The sequence below is a fragment of the Dreissena polymorpha genome, chromosome 8 (assembly GCF_020536995.1).
Source record: "Dreissena polymorpha isolate Duluth1 chromosome 8, UMN_Dpol_1.0, whole genome shotgun sequence".
In the NCBI taxonomy this organism is placed as follows: Eukaryota; Metazoa; Mollusca; class Bivalvia; order Myida; family Dreissenidae; genus Dreissena; species Dreissena polymorpha.
Genome location: NC_068362.1, coordinates 23,540,847 through 23,551,930, shown reverse-complemented (window position 1 = coordinate 23,551,930; position 11,084 = coordinate 23,540,847). Strand labels below are relative to the sequence as shown.

The following is an 11,084-nucleotide window of genomic DNA, read 5'->3' as shown; positions in this document are numbered from 1 at the left end:
CTGTAAATAATTCAGAAATAAAGATAACAGATCCGCATGGGTCACAACCAACAAATGTCTCTTTGGTTGTAGATGTCTTATAATCACTGTAAAGTTGACCGTGTAGCCCAAGAGCGTTAGATACTTGTGTTTTAATATCCGTTTCATCTATTATGATAAGAGTGTTTGGAAAACCTTTTTTTGAAATCTTTTGGCATTTTAGAAATAATAACATCCCTATGAGGCCAGATTGATACTTGGCCAAACTTGAAATACGTAATATCCAACATATTATTAAGCACAATTCCAGCAGATTGTAATGATATGTTGTATCTCATTGCTAAATCCTTGGGACCAAAGCCGTGTCTTAATCTGCACAAAGTTGAAAGTAAAGCATTTTCATTTGAAAGCATTTTTAAGTCACTCTTGCCATATTATCGTTTTTCATCTGGTTTAGGAAAAAGAAAGGCAAATAGAAATAAATAAGTTATTCCAGTGTAGTAAAGAAATAAACACTTCAATGCCTTTTCTCTGTTCCTTATGCCTTCAGCACCAAAGTTTTCTTGTTGTTGTATTTTTCTTTGATGTTCTTTAATAGTTACTCTAATACTATTAATGTCTTTGTCTTTTTTTCGAATTGCTTCCTTCAGATTGGTATTTTCAACCTGAAGCAGTGCCATTTGTCGCGCCATTTGAAGTGGATATGTCTCTTGTAGACCTGAAACAAAACAACACATTACTTCACACGATATTATCACACGATATTATGACACAAACATGATTCCACGGACAGAGATTTAAACTCTTGAGTGGGTGACAGTGCTTATTTTAACAGTTTATTAACCAGTGCATATACCTTGAATTTAGATGTGCACATGTACAATATAATGTATGCATATATTAGCAATGTTAAAGGTGAAGTTTACATTAATGATCATCATCACAATGGACGAAAAAGAGTATCTCTAGTACATAAAATAGCAATCATTAAAGAAAAATATTGAAAAGTGAATTAAGTTCTCACCTAGGAACAAACGACATTGTTTACATCTATTTTCGTAACTTTGAGCTGCTCGTGTGGACGACCGCACGCTTTAATCCATCTTAAATATTTTTCTAACTGAGTTTTTGGCTTAGGGAAGGTTATGAATTTGGAACCTATCATTCTATCAGAGAATCGGGCATCGGCCTTGCATGTCCTCCATGCACATCTTCGTACCATTTTGAAATTAACTGATGAATACTTTCGTTAGCAACACTTTTCACTTTCGATTTAACGAATGTCGTGTGAAGCGGTAGCAACAAGCTGTCTGACAACGAATACAGTACCGCTATTTGATTGGTTGAAAAAACGACTGTAGGAACTATGCATGTTCGGATAACCTGCGATCCAAGTAGTTGAAAACTAGGCAGCCTGTCCGCCTAAAAACGTGTACACGTGTTGGTGTGTGGGCGCGTCCGCGCGTGTTTGTAATTGTGTGTACACACTTATCATTTCACCTTTTCGCGTCTTCTCCAATTTTATTATTATGAAAAAGAAAAACAAAAAAACAAGAAGTTCGTGGACGTGCGCAACTTTTCAAGAAACTCTGTCGAGGGAAATCATTTCATGGAACACACTCTTATACATCACTTCAAAGCCAAATAACATCAGTTAATTTCAACCCTAACCCTAACCATTGTATGCACGACTTAATACATGACACAAGCAGTAATAATAGCAAGGCCATAAACAATGAATTGAATGTGTTCAAATGCGTTCGTAAAGTTTAGTTAGTTTTTTTTCAATTTTCTGCTTACATGATAGTTTATATAGGCTTGTTGAAGCAATGACTGTGAATATGTATTGATTAAAAGATATGTAGAGTATATGGCTTTTTTATAATAAAATAATTTTGTCGAACATTTGGATCCTTTATGTTTTGATTTACTAGTAAGCGACAAGCCTTTAAATCACGAAGAAGAATATGAATAAAAACAGAAGTCATTTTGCCATGTTTGTATGAAAACATACGTCCCTTCCTTATTGTCCCTTTCTGTATAATGAAAATCATACTGTATACTACAACTACAACGATCAGAAAACTTGCATTTGTACATAGTTGACAGTTACATTATATATATAGCAAAACATGATAAACAATGTATAACTATTTTATTAACTGAACTTTACATACATGTAACATGAAACAGTTTTAAGCCTATAAGTCTCTTTTACGACACTTCAGCTGACCAAAGACATCGATCAGCAGTGTGGCGTTTAGTTCTCGGAGGACTTGATAGTTTTTCGTCTGTGATAATTTTGAAAATGACATCCAACTTTGACAGTTATTAATTGGAATTGTTAAGTATATTCGTTCAGCGATGGCATCGTTTGAAAAAGGTGTCTGTAGTTGACCTCCATCTTACTTCAGCAGCACTCATGCGGTTGATGGTTTTATCTTGGTCCGCTTCTAAGATGGCTTTGAACTGAACGAACTCGTCAACTAAAGACGCCTCAACGTCATCTGGATAAGACACCAATAGATGCGTTGCACATTTCCGTAGATGATCCAAGGTGAGAGACTCAAACTCTGTCATGAAACCAAACAGTTTGTGAAGAAAAAAAATGCGCTTAACCGCTTGCGAAGTTCAAAAGTAAGACAATTAACTATGTTGTAGAATGCGTCAAATTCGAAGTGTTGAAATTCAATTCGACTTATGGTTCTGAATGGGTATACAACACAGAGTGAAAATTGAGAGCATAGTAAATGTTAGCGTACTAAACGGTTACAATTCGATATACTGGTACATCGGGAAACTGGTAAAAATCACACGGACACATTTCTACTGCAATCCCGATAGACTCGTTAAATGGCGTAATAATGAAAGATCATACATCGGGAAATTTAAAAAAAGTTGCTAAAAATGCTTGACAATATTGACAAGAAACTGGGTCAATTAGACTTAATCACCGCTAAAATTACAAATATCACGGAAATATTAACCTGTATCGAGAAAAGGTGCGAGGATATCGAAAAAAGCCAGAATTTTCTCGCTGACAATTATGAAACAGTATCAAAAACAGCCGAAGGTAACAAAACCAACATAATAAACATTAAACGTGACCTAAAAACTATGACAGATGAAAATTTAAACTTAAAACAAACAAACAATGCCCTGAAGGAAGACGTGATTGACCTTAAATGCCGAGCAATGAGGGACAACCTCTTATTTTTCGGAATCACGGAAGTGGTTGACAATAACCAGCCATCAATCGGTACAACAGTCAATGCATCGGGTGGTACCCAAACAGCTTTCGGTGAGCCGCGCGATGCTTCCGGTGACACGCCGCACGCAGCGATGGGAAGTGCCACATATGATCGCTCTCGAGCTGAAGACTGCGTTTCAAAAGTGCTACAGTTCTGTCGTGAACACTTACAGATTACGGATCCGGAGAGTGTGATTCAGATTGACCGGGCACACAGAATCGGGAGATACCAACGAAATAAAGTAAGGCCCATAGTCGCAAAGTTCAAAGATACCCAGTCAATTATGTGCATAAAGAACGCGCTGAGGCGTGTAGACCTGCGTCGGACACCATACAACGTGACTGAGCAATACCCCGCGGAAGTTCTGGAGCGCCGGAAGTCCCTCGTTTGCCACATGATGCAAGCCAGGCGTGGCGGGAAGCGCGCCGTCCTTGTCCGCGATAAACTGTTCATCGATGGTCGTCCGTTTGTCCCGACCTCTACGCCGCCGCAGTAGGATTCCGATGAAAAGTATGAACTGAGTTTTTGCTCTTGGAACGTTAATGGAATTAAAAACTGTATTAATGATGAAGATTTTGTTAATTTTGTTAATCTATATGATATTGTATTTTGTTGTGAAACTTGGGTAAAGCCTGATAATGAACTCGATTTAGAAGGCTATGAATGTATAAATGTGCCTCGTTATCTTGATAACAGCTCGTTCTGTAAACGCGGACATGGTGGAATTTGTCTGTTTTATTAATCCTTTTTGAAAGAAGGTATTTCAGTAATAGAAACTGACAATCAGGGTGCTATATGGATTAAATTAGATAGCTCATTTGTTCATACCTCTGTTGATGTTTACATATGTTTTATCTATATTCCTCCACATAACTCTATTTATTTTAATTTGCATAGCGAGGGATTTTTTGAATATTTAGAACGAACTGTCTGTCATTATTCGTCATTAGGCTTAACGTCTATTATCGGTGATTTAAACGCACGTTGTGGTAATAAATCCGATTATTTACAGGCGGATGAACAGTTACCTGTATGTATTAACACTTTAGATAACAATGACATTTGTACAAATTATTTACCCGTGCGATTTTGCAAAGACACAATCGTAAATTCGTCTGGAAATAAGTTAATCGATTTATGCTTAAACTCCGATCTGCGAATTGTTAACGGGCGTTGGGGATTTGATGCGGGGATAGGTGATAACACGTTTATGACGGCTAACGGTAGTAGTACTATCGACTACGTAATGACGCACCAAGAGTTGTTCCCCTTCATTAGTAACTTTGTTGTGCATGAATACTTTTCATTCTCCCCGCATGCACCTATTGAAATATCTTTCAACTTCAATGTTGATAAAGCGTCTATTGGGGACGAGAAAGTTACAATAAAAAAATTGAATTGGTGTTACGACGATGATAAGTCTAACACATATTTAACAAGTATGCAAAACAACTTACACGAATATGATCGCATTGTCGATAATATAATTAGCAGTAATTTGAATATTGACATAGGTATTGAGAATTTCGCGACATTATTGTATGACTGTGCATTTAATGCATATGGTCAAACGAGAACATATTTTAATTCTAAGAAAACACCTGGACGGAAATATAATAGCCCATGGTTTAACAACGAGTGTAAAGTTGCGCGTCGTAGCTATATGCGGGCCAAACGAGTATTTTACGATGATCGCTCAACTGATAATCGGGCAGTATTTTTATCATCGAAGACGCAATATAATAAAACAAAAAGAACTGCTAAGCGTTCATTTAACATGCGACAACGAGACAATTTTCGCACATATGCTAAGTCACAACCTCAAAAGTTTTTGAATGAAATAAAAAATATAAATAATCGGCGAAATGATAGTGATATTACTCCAGACACATTTTTTGAACATTTTAAGAATTTATTTTCAAGCGATGATGTTTTTTCTAATGTCACGGTTGAAGAAGATTTATCAAATTTATTAGAGAGTGCCATTGTTTTCGAGGAAATCCTTGATAGCGACTTTACAATTGAAGAAGTAATGAATGCAATAGGGGATCTTAAACGGGGGAAAAGCGGTGGTTTCGACCAACTTATTCCTGAGATTTTTATTGATTGTAAAGAGATTATATCTCCTGTTCTATGTAAATTGTTTAATTTACAGTACAAGTTCATATCCATAATCATGGTCTTAAGGCGTTATTGTTCCCGTGCCTAAGAAAGGAGATAAGAACGATGTCAATAACTACAGGAGATAACTCTTACTAGTATTTTTTCTAAAATATTTTTCATATTGCTAGACAGAAGAGTACGTAAATAGCTTGAAAACAATAATAAACTTAGTGATTTTCAATTTGGTTTTAGAAACGATAAGAGTACTATAGATTGTATTTTTGTGCTAAATGCAGTGATAAATAGAGTAGTTTATCGAGAAAACCGGCAGCTGTATTGTGCCTTTGTTGATTTTAAAAAAGCATTCGATCTCGTTTATAGGAACGGAATTTTGTACAAACTGCTGCAGCATAACATATCGTTGTACGTGTACCATGACGAGCTCCGTCCGACGTCCGTCAGTCATCATGCGCAGGCCCTCCGGCAATCAAACGGTCGCCGGACGATGTATATGTCCCTGGGAAATACCTTGATTACTGCTGATACCCGATACGACGTCGCGAAGATTTGTATGAGTAATACAGCTTAGACTTAACGGAGAACATTTTATCTTAAAACAAAATAGCAATTGCTAAACACGAGTACTCGACACTTCTTATATATTTAGTGTTGAGACGAGCATGTTCAGTGACATTATATCGGTGTCACATTATTGAGGGTTGTATTTTATATAAATAATTTTCACCGACTTCTTAAATCGTTTTACTCGAAAACAGCAGGTTCCCTTTCATAACCGTTTCGATATGTTAAATGTTTTGTGGTAATGCCGAGCTTAATATTAAAACTAAAGCTCGTACTATTTTAATTAACGAAGCCTTACCTGATGATCTCTACATTCCAACATCAAACATGTAGTTCAAGTACATACTGACCAGTCATTTAAAAAAAAACACACTGTTATCTAATGCCCCCGTTAGTTTGCTTAATATTATTATTTCAAAATCAATAGTTTCACTTATGCGATTTTTGTTTTAATTTTTTTCATGTAGAGCTATCAGTATTATGTACGAAGGACCCATGGGTGTCTGCAGGAATGATCATCGGAGGGGGGGATCAATGGGGGTTTCCTCCCCTTTCCCGCCGGAGCCGTAGACAGTTTTAAGAATAAGGCCAGATGATTGTGCATCATGAAGTATATCTGGAAGGTTACAAGTTAGGATTTGAAATTGATTAATTTACTGTATTGAAGTGGCGTATACCTATTTTCTCTTTCCTTTGATCATATTGACTTTTCTCGTATAAAATTCTTATCAGTCATCACTCATCATCGGAAGACATTCATTATGTTAAACCCACAATAAATAAGTGATAGTTTTTAAAAGTCGTGATATGAAATGAAAGGCCCCGATTCAGGACGGGACCTTTGTAGTAGTTAAAGTGTAGTAGAGTAATTGTTTATTACAGTGAGTGCAAATTTGTGTTACAAATACTAAACTTATAACATCTTATTGCGAATGCATTGTAGCTCTCTACGAATAGAGATTCAGAAATTATATCAAGCATGCGAATTTTTGCGGGCTTGTTTTGTTATATATTTGGCAATTGATTGTGTCGTTAAAATTTTATTTATAATACAATTTTTGTTCAAATTTTAAGAAACAAATTTATAAAATCTTTAATCTGGCTTAAAAAATAAAATATAAATAGTATTTTATTAACGATTTTCCATGCGTACTACTTACAATGACATACATTTTGTATTTCAAGGGACGTAATTACAAGCAAAGAAGTAAACACAAAATGTCAAGCAAAATAAATTGATTAAATATAATTTATAAATAAACGTTAAATACATTTAAATAGGTGTTAAGAAGTTTCCCCGATAATCGGGAATTTCCGTAAATTCGGGAATTTCCGTAATTTACTATTTACGAAGAATTATCCCCGATAATGGGAAATCCGTAATTTACTATTTTCCCTATAGTGGGAACAATATAGACGCCAAATTCCCGCTTTTGGTTTGAAAATGTATTAACGATCTTGAATATAAAAACAATTCTTGTCACTATCTAGTTCATCACTATGTAACGACGTCACGTCTATAACGTTACGTTACAAATCGACGTTACGTCACGGAACCAATCCGCCAGTACAATAAAACGTTAAAATCTAATGTCCAATAGGTGCTATCTAATTTACGAACAAAGGTTAATTTGATAACCATGTAAAGTAATAAAGAATTGAGCATAATTATGTTCAAAACATTATAATGTTTTTAAAACAAAACTAATGCATCCGTACAATTAAATCTTATTGTTTGCTGGATGGAGCGTTTAACACCTGCCAAGCTTTCAGATCTAATATTTTATAATTGTGTGCTTATTTAGCCTCTAGAATTCTAGATAGTTCGATGGCTGCGGCGTAGTGGATTTGCTGTCCGCTTACCGACTTGGAGGTCTCGGTATCGATCCTTTAAGTTGAAGCGTTTTTTTAGATCATCCTTAAGAAAACAAATACTGGTCCTACCCAGGAAGCTGTTTACAGCAGGTGGTTCCGAATGCTTTTTTAAAATTTGGCTACAGTTTCTAAAATTTGGCTACAAAAAATAACATTTGGCTAAAATGTTGGCTACAGAAATTTTTGGGCCAGGATTGTTTTATACAGTGAGCAATACGGATACGACCTCGGCCTCGAAAGCGCCCTTTTGAGAAAATACTGCGCACTTGAAAGTGCCCTTTTGACAAAAAAGCCCCCTCTGTCTTTTTCAAATACTAGATGGAGCAATGATAGGAATCGTGTCCATAACACTTATATTGGAAAATCGTCATCAAAAAAGCATGTGAGCTCTGTCACAAACGTGGCTGGAAGCAGTGGATCACAAATTATCGCACATCTAATATTCATGGTGATGGCATGTTCCAAGATTGATCTAAATCGCGGAAGTATTATAATTGCTGTATAAATGTTATTACAATTTGTTAACCAGTTTATTTTGCATCTGCCATCTACCTACATATTTTGCAAGTAAGCAAATCAAGAAACTTAAAGAACATTACAAAAGCAAGAAATGCAACTGTTTTCATGTTGACAATGAAGATCCCTCGCGCAGTAGAAGCCTTCATGTTTTGCCTAAAGAAAGCGTCCATTTAACGTTCACCTTATTTGTTAAGTTCTGCGTCAGGTCTTCTCATATACTAGTACATGTACTAGTTAAATGGCTGATGGACATGTAAATAAAATGGAAACACACACACACACACACACACACACACACGCACGCACGCACGCAGGCACACACGCACACACACACACACACACACACACACACACGGCAAGTTCTGCGCATACGTTAAACTTCCCATGCAGTATTTTTCAGTGTTCTCTATATGCATTCTTCAGCTTCTATGCTTTCGTGTCACAAATTTACATTTATGACATTGGTGAAGCAACTAGTTAACACCCCCTAAAACACTAAAACAGTATTTTAAAGCAAGATTTCTTTCTTTCTCTTGTGCTTATTCAATTTGACATTTCTGTAATATTAGTACGTGGCTATCTATAAATACCAGTACAGATGGATGCTTACATAGGAAAGGCCTTAATATCATAGTATGACCATAGTTATAAACAGACAAATGAAAAGCAAGAGACTTAATTCACTCAGAAACCTGCAATCGGAAGTCAAATATTGACCCCGACCATATTATTGTTTGGTTACAACTTCATAAGAACTTGTTCTGTTTGTGCATAATTGCAGCCCGATAATTTTACGACAGCTTGATAAAAACTCAAAATGATTAAATAAATTAAATAAAACCTTTAACAATGAAAAAATCCACTATCCTCGCAAATAGATTAATCCGAAATCGCCCCTGTAAATAATTCAGATATAAAGATAACAGATCCGCATGGGTCACAACCAACAAATGCCTCTTAGGTTGTAGATGTCTTATAATCACTGTAAAGTTGACCGTGTAGCCCAAGAGCGTTAGATACTTGTGTTTTAATATCCGTTTCATCTATTATGATAAGAGTGTTTGGAAAACCTTTTTTTGAAATCTTTTGGCATTTTAGAAATAATAACATCCCTATGAGGCCAGATTGATACTTGGCCAAACTTGAAATACGTAATATCCAACATATTATTAAGCACAATTCCAGCAGATTGTAATGATATGTTGTATCTCATTGCTAAATCCTTGGGACCAAAGCCGTGTCTTAATCTGCACAAAGTTGAAAGTAAAGCATTTTCATTTGAAAGCATTTTTAAGTCACTCTTGCCATATTATCGTTTTTCATCTGGTTTAGGAAAAAGAAAGGCAAATAGAAATAAATAAGTTATTCCAGTGTAGTAAAGAAATAAACACTTCAATGCCTTTTCTCTGTTCCTTATGCCTTCAACACCAAAGTTTTCTTGTTGTTGTATTTTTCTTTGATGTTCTTTAATAGTTACTCTAATACTATTAATGTCTTTGTCTTTTTTTCGAATTGCTTCCTTCAGATTGGTATTTTCAACCTGAAGCAGTGCCATTTGTCGCGCCATTTGAAGTGGATATGTCTCTTGTAGACCTGAAACAAAACAACACATTACTTCACACGATATTATCACACGATATTATGACACAAACATGATTCCACGGACAGAGATTTAAACTCTTGAGTGGGTGACAGTGCTTATTTTAACAGTTTATTAACCAGTGCATATACCTTGAATTTAGATGTGCACATGTACAATACAATGTATGCATATATTAGCAATGTTAAAGGTGAAGTTTACATTAATGATCATCATCACAATGGACGAAAAAGAGTATCTCTAGTACATAAAATAGCAATCATTAAATAAAAATATTGAAAAGTGAATTAAGTTCTCACCTAGGAAGAAACGACATTGTTTACATCTATCTTCGTAACTTTGAGCTGCTCGTGTGGACGACCGCACGCTTTAATCCATCTTAAATATTTTTCTAACTGAGTTTTTGGCTTAGGGAAGGTTATGAATTTGGAACCTATCATTCTATCAGAGAATCGGGCATCGGCCTTGCATGTCCTCCATGCACATCTTCGTACCATTTTGAAATTAACTGATGAATACTTTCGTTAGCAACACTTTTCACTTTCGATTTAACGAATGTCGTGTGAAGCGGTAGCAACAAGCTGTCTGACAACGAATACAGTACCGCTATTTGATTGGTTGAAAAAACGACTGTAGGAACTATGCATGTTCGGATAACCTGCGATCCAAGTAGTTGAAAACTAGGCAGCCTATCCGCCTAAAAACGTGTACACGTGTTGGTGTGTGGGCGCGTCCGCGCGTGCTTGTAATTGTGTGTACACACTTATCATTTCACCTTTTCGCGTCTTCTCCAATTTTATTATTATGAAAAAGAAAAACAAAAAAACAAGAAGTTCGTGGACGTGCGCAACTTTTCAAGAAACTCTGTCGAGGGAAATCATTTCATGGAACACACTCTTATACATCACTTCAAAGCCAAATAACATCAGTTAATTTCAACCCTAACCCTAACCATTGTATGCACGACTTAATACATGACACAAGCAGTAATAATAGCATGGCCATAAACAATGAATTGAATGTGTTCAAATGCGTTCGTAAAGTTTAGTTAGTTTTTTTTCAATTTTCTGCTTACATGATAGTTTATATAGGCTTGTTGAAGCAATGACTGTGAATATGTATTGATTAAAAGATATGTAGAGTATATGGCTTTTTTATAATAAAATAATTTTGTC

The 11,084-nt window shown here is 35.7% G+C and overlaps 1 pseudogene; it reads right to left on the bottom strand.

Annotated features, from left to right (window-relative positions):
* Window positions 1-9,152: 9,152 nt before the first annotated feature.
* LOC127840382 (uncharacterized) lies at window positions 9,153-9,876 on the bottom strand (annotated as a pseudogene).
* Between the last annotated feature and the right edge of the window lie 1,208 nt (window positions 9,877-11,084).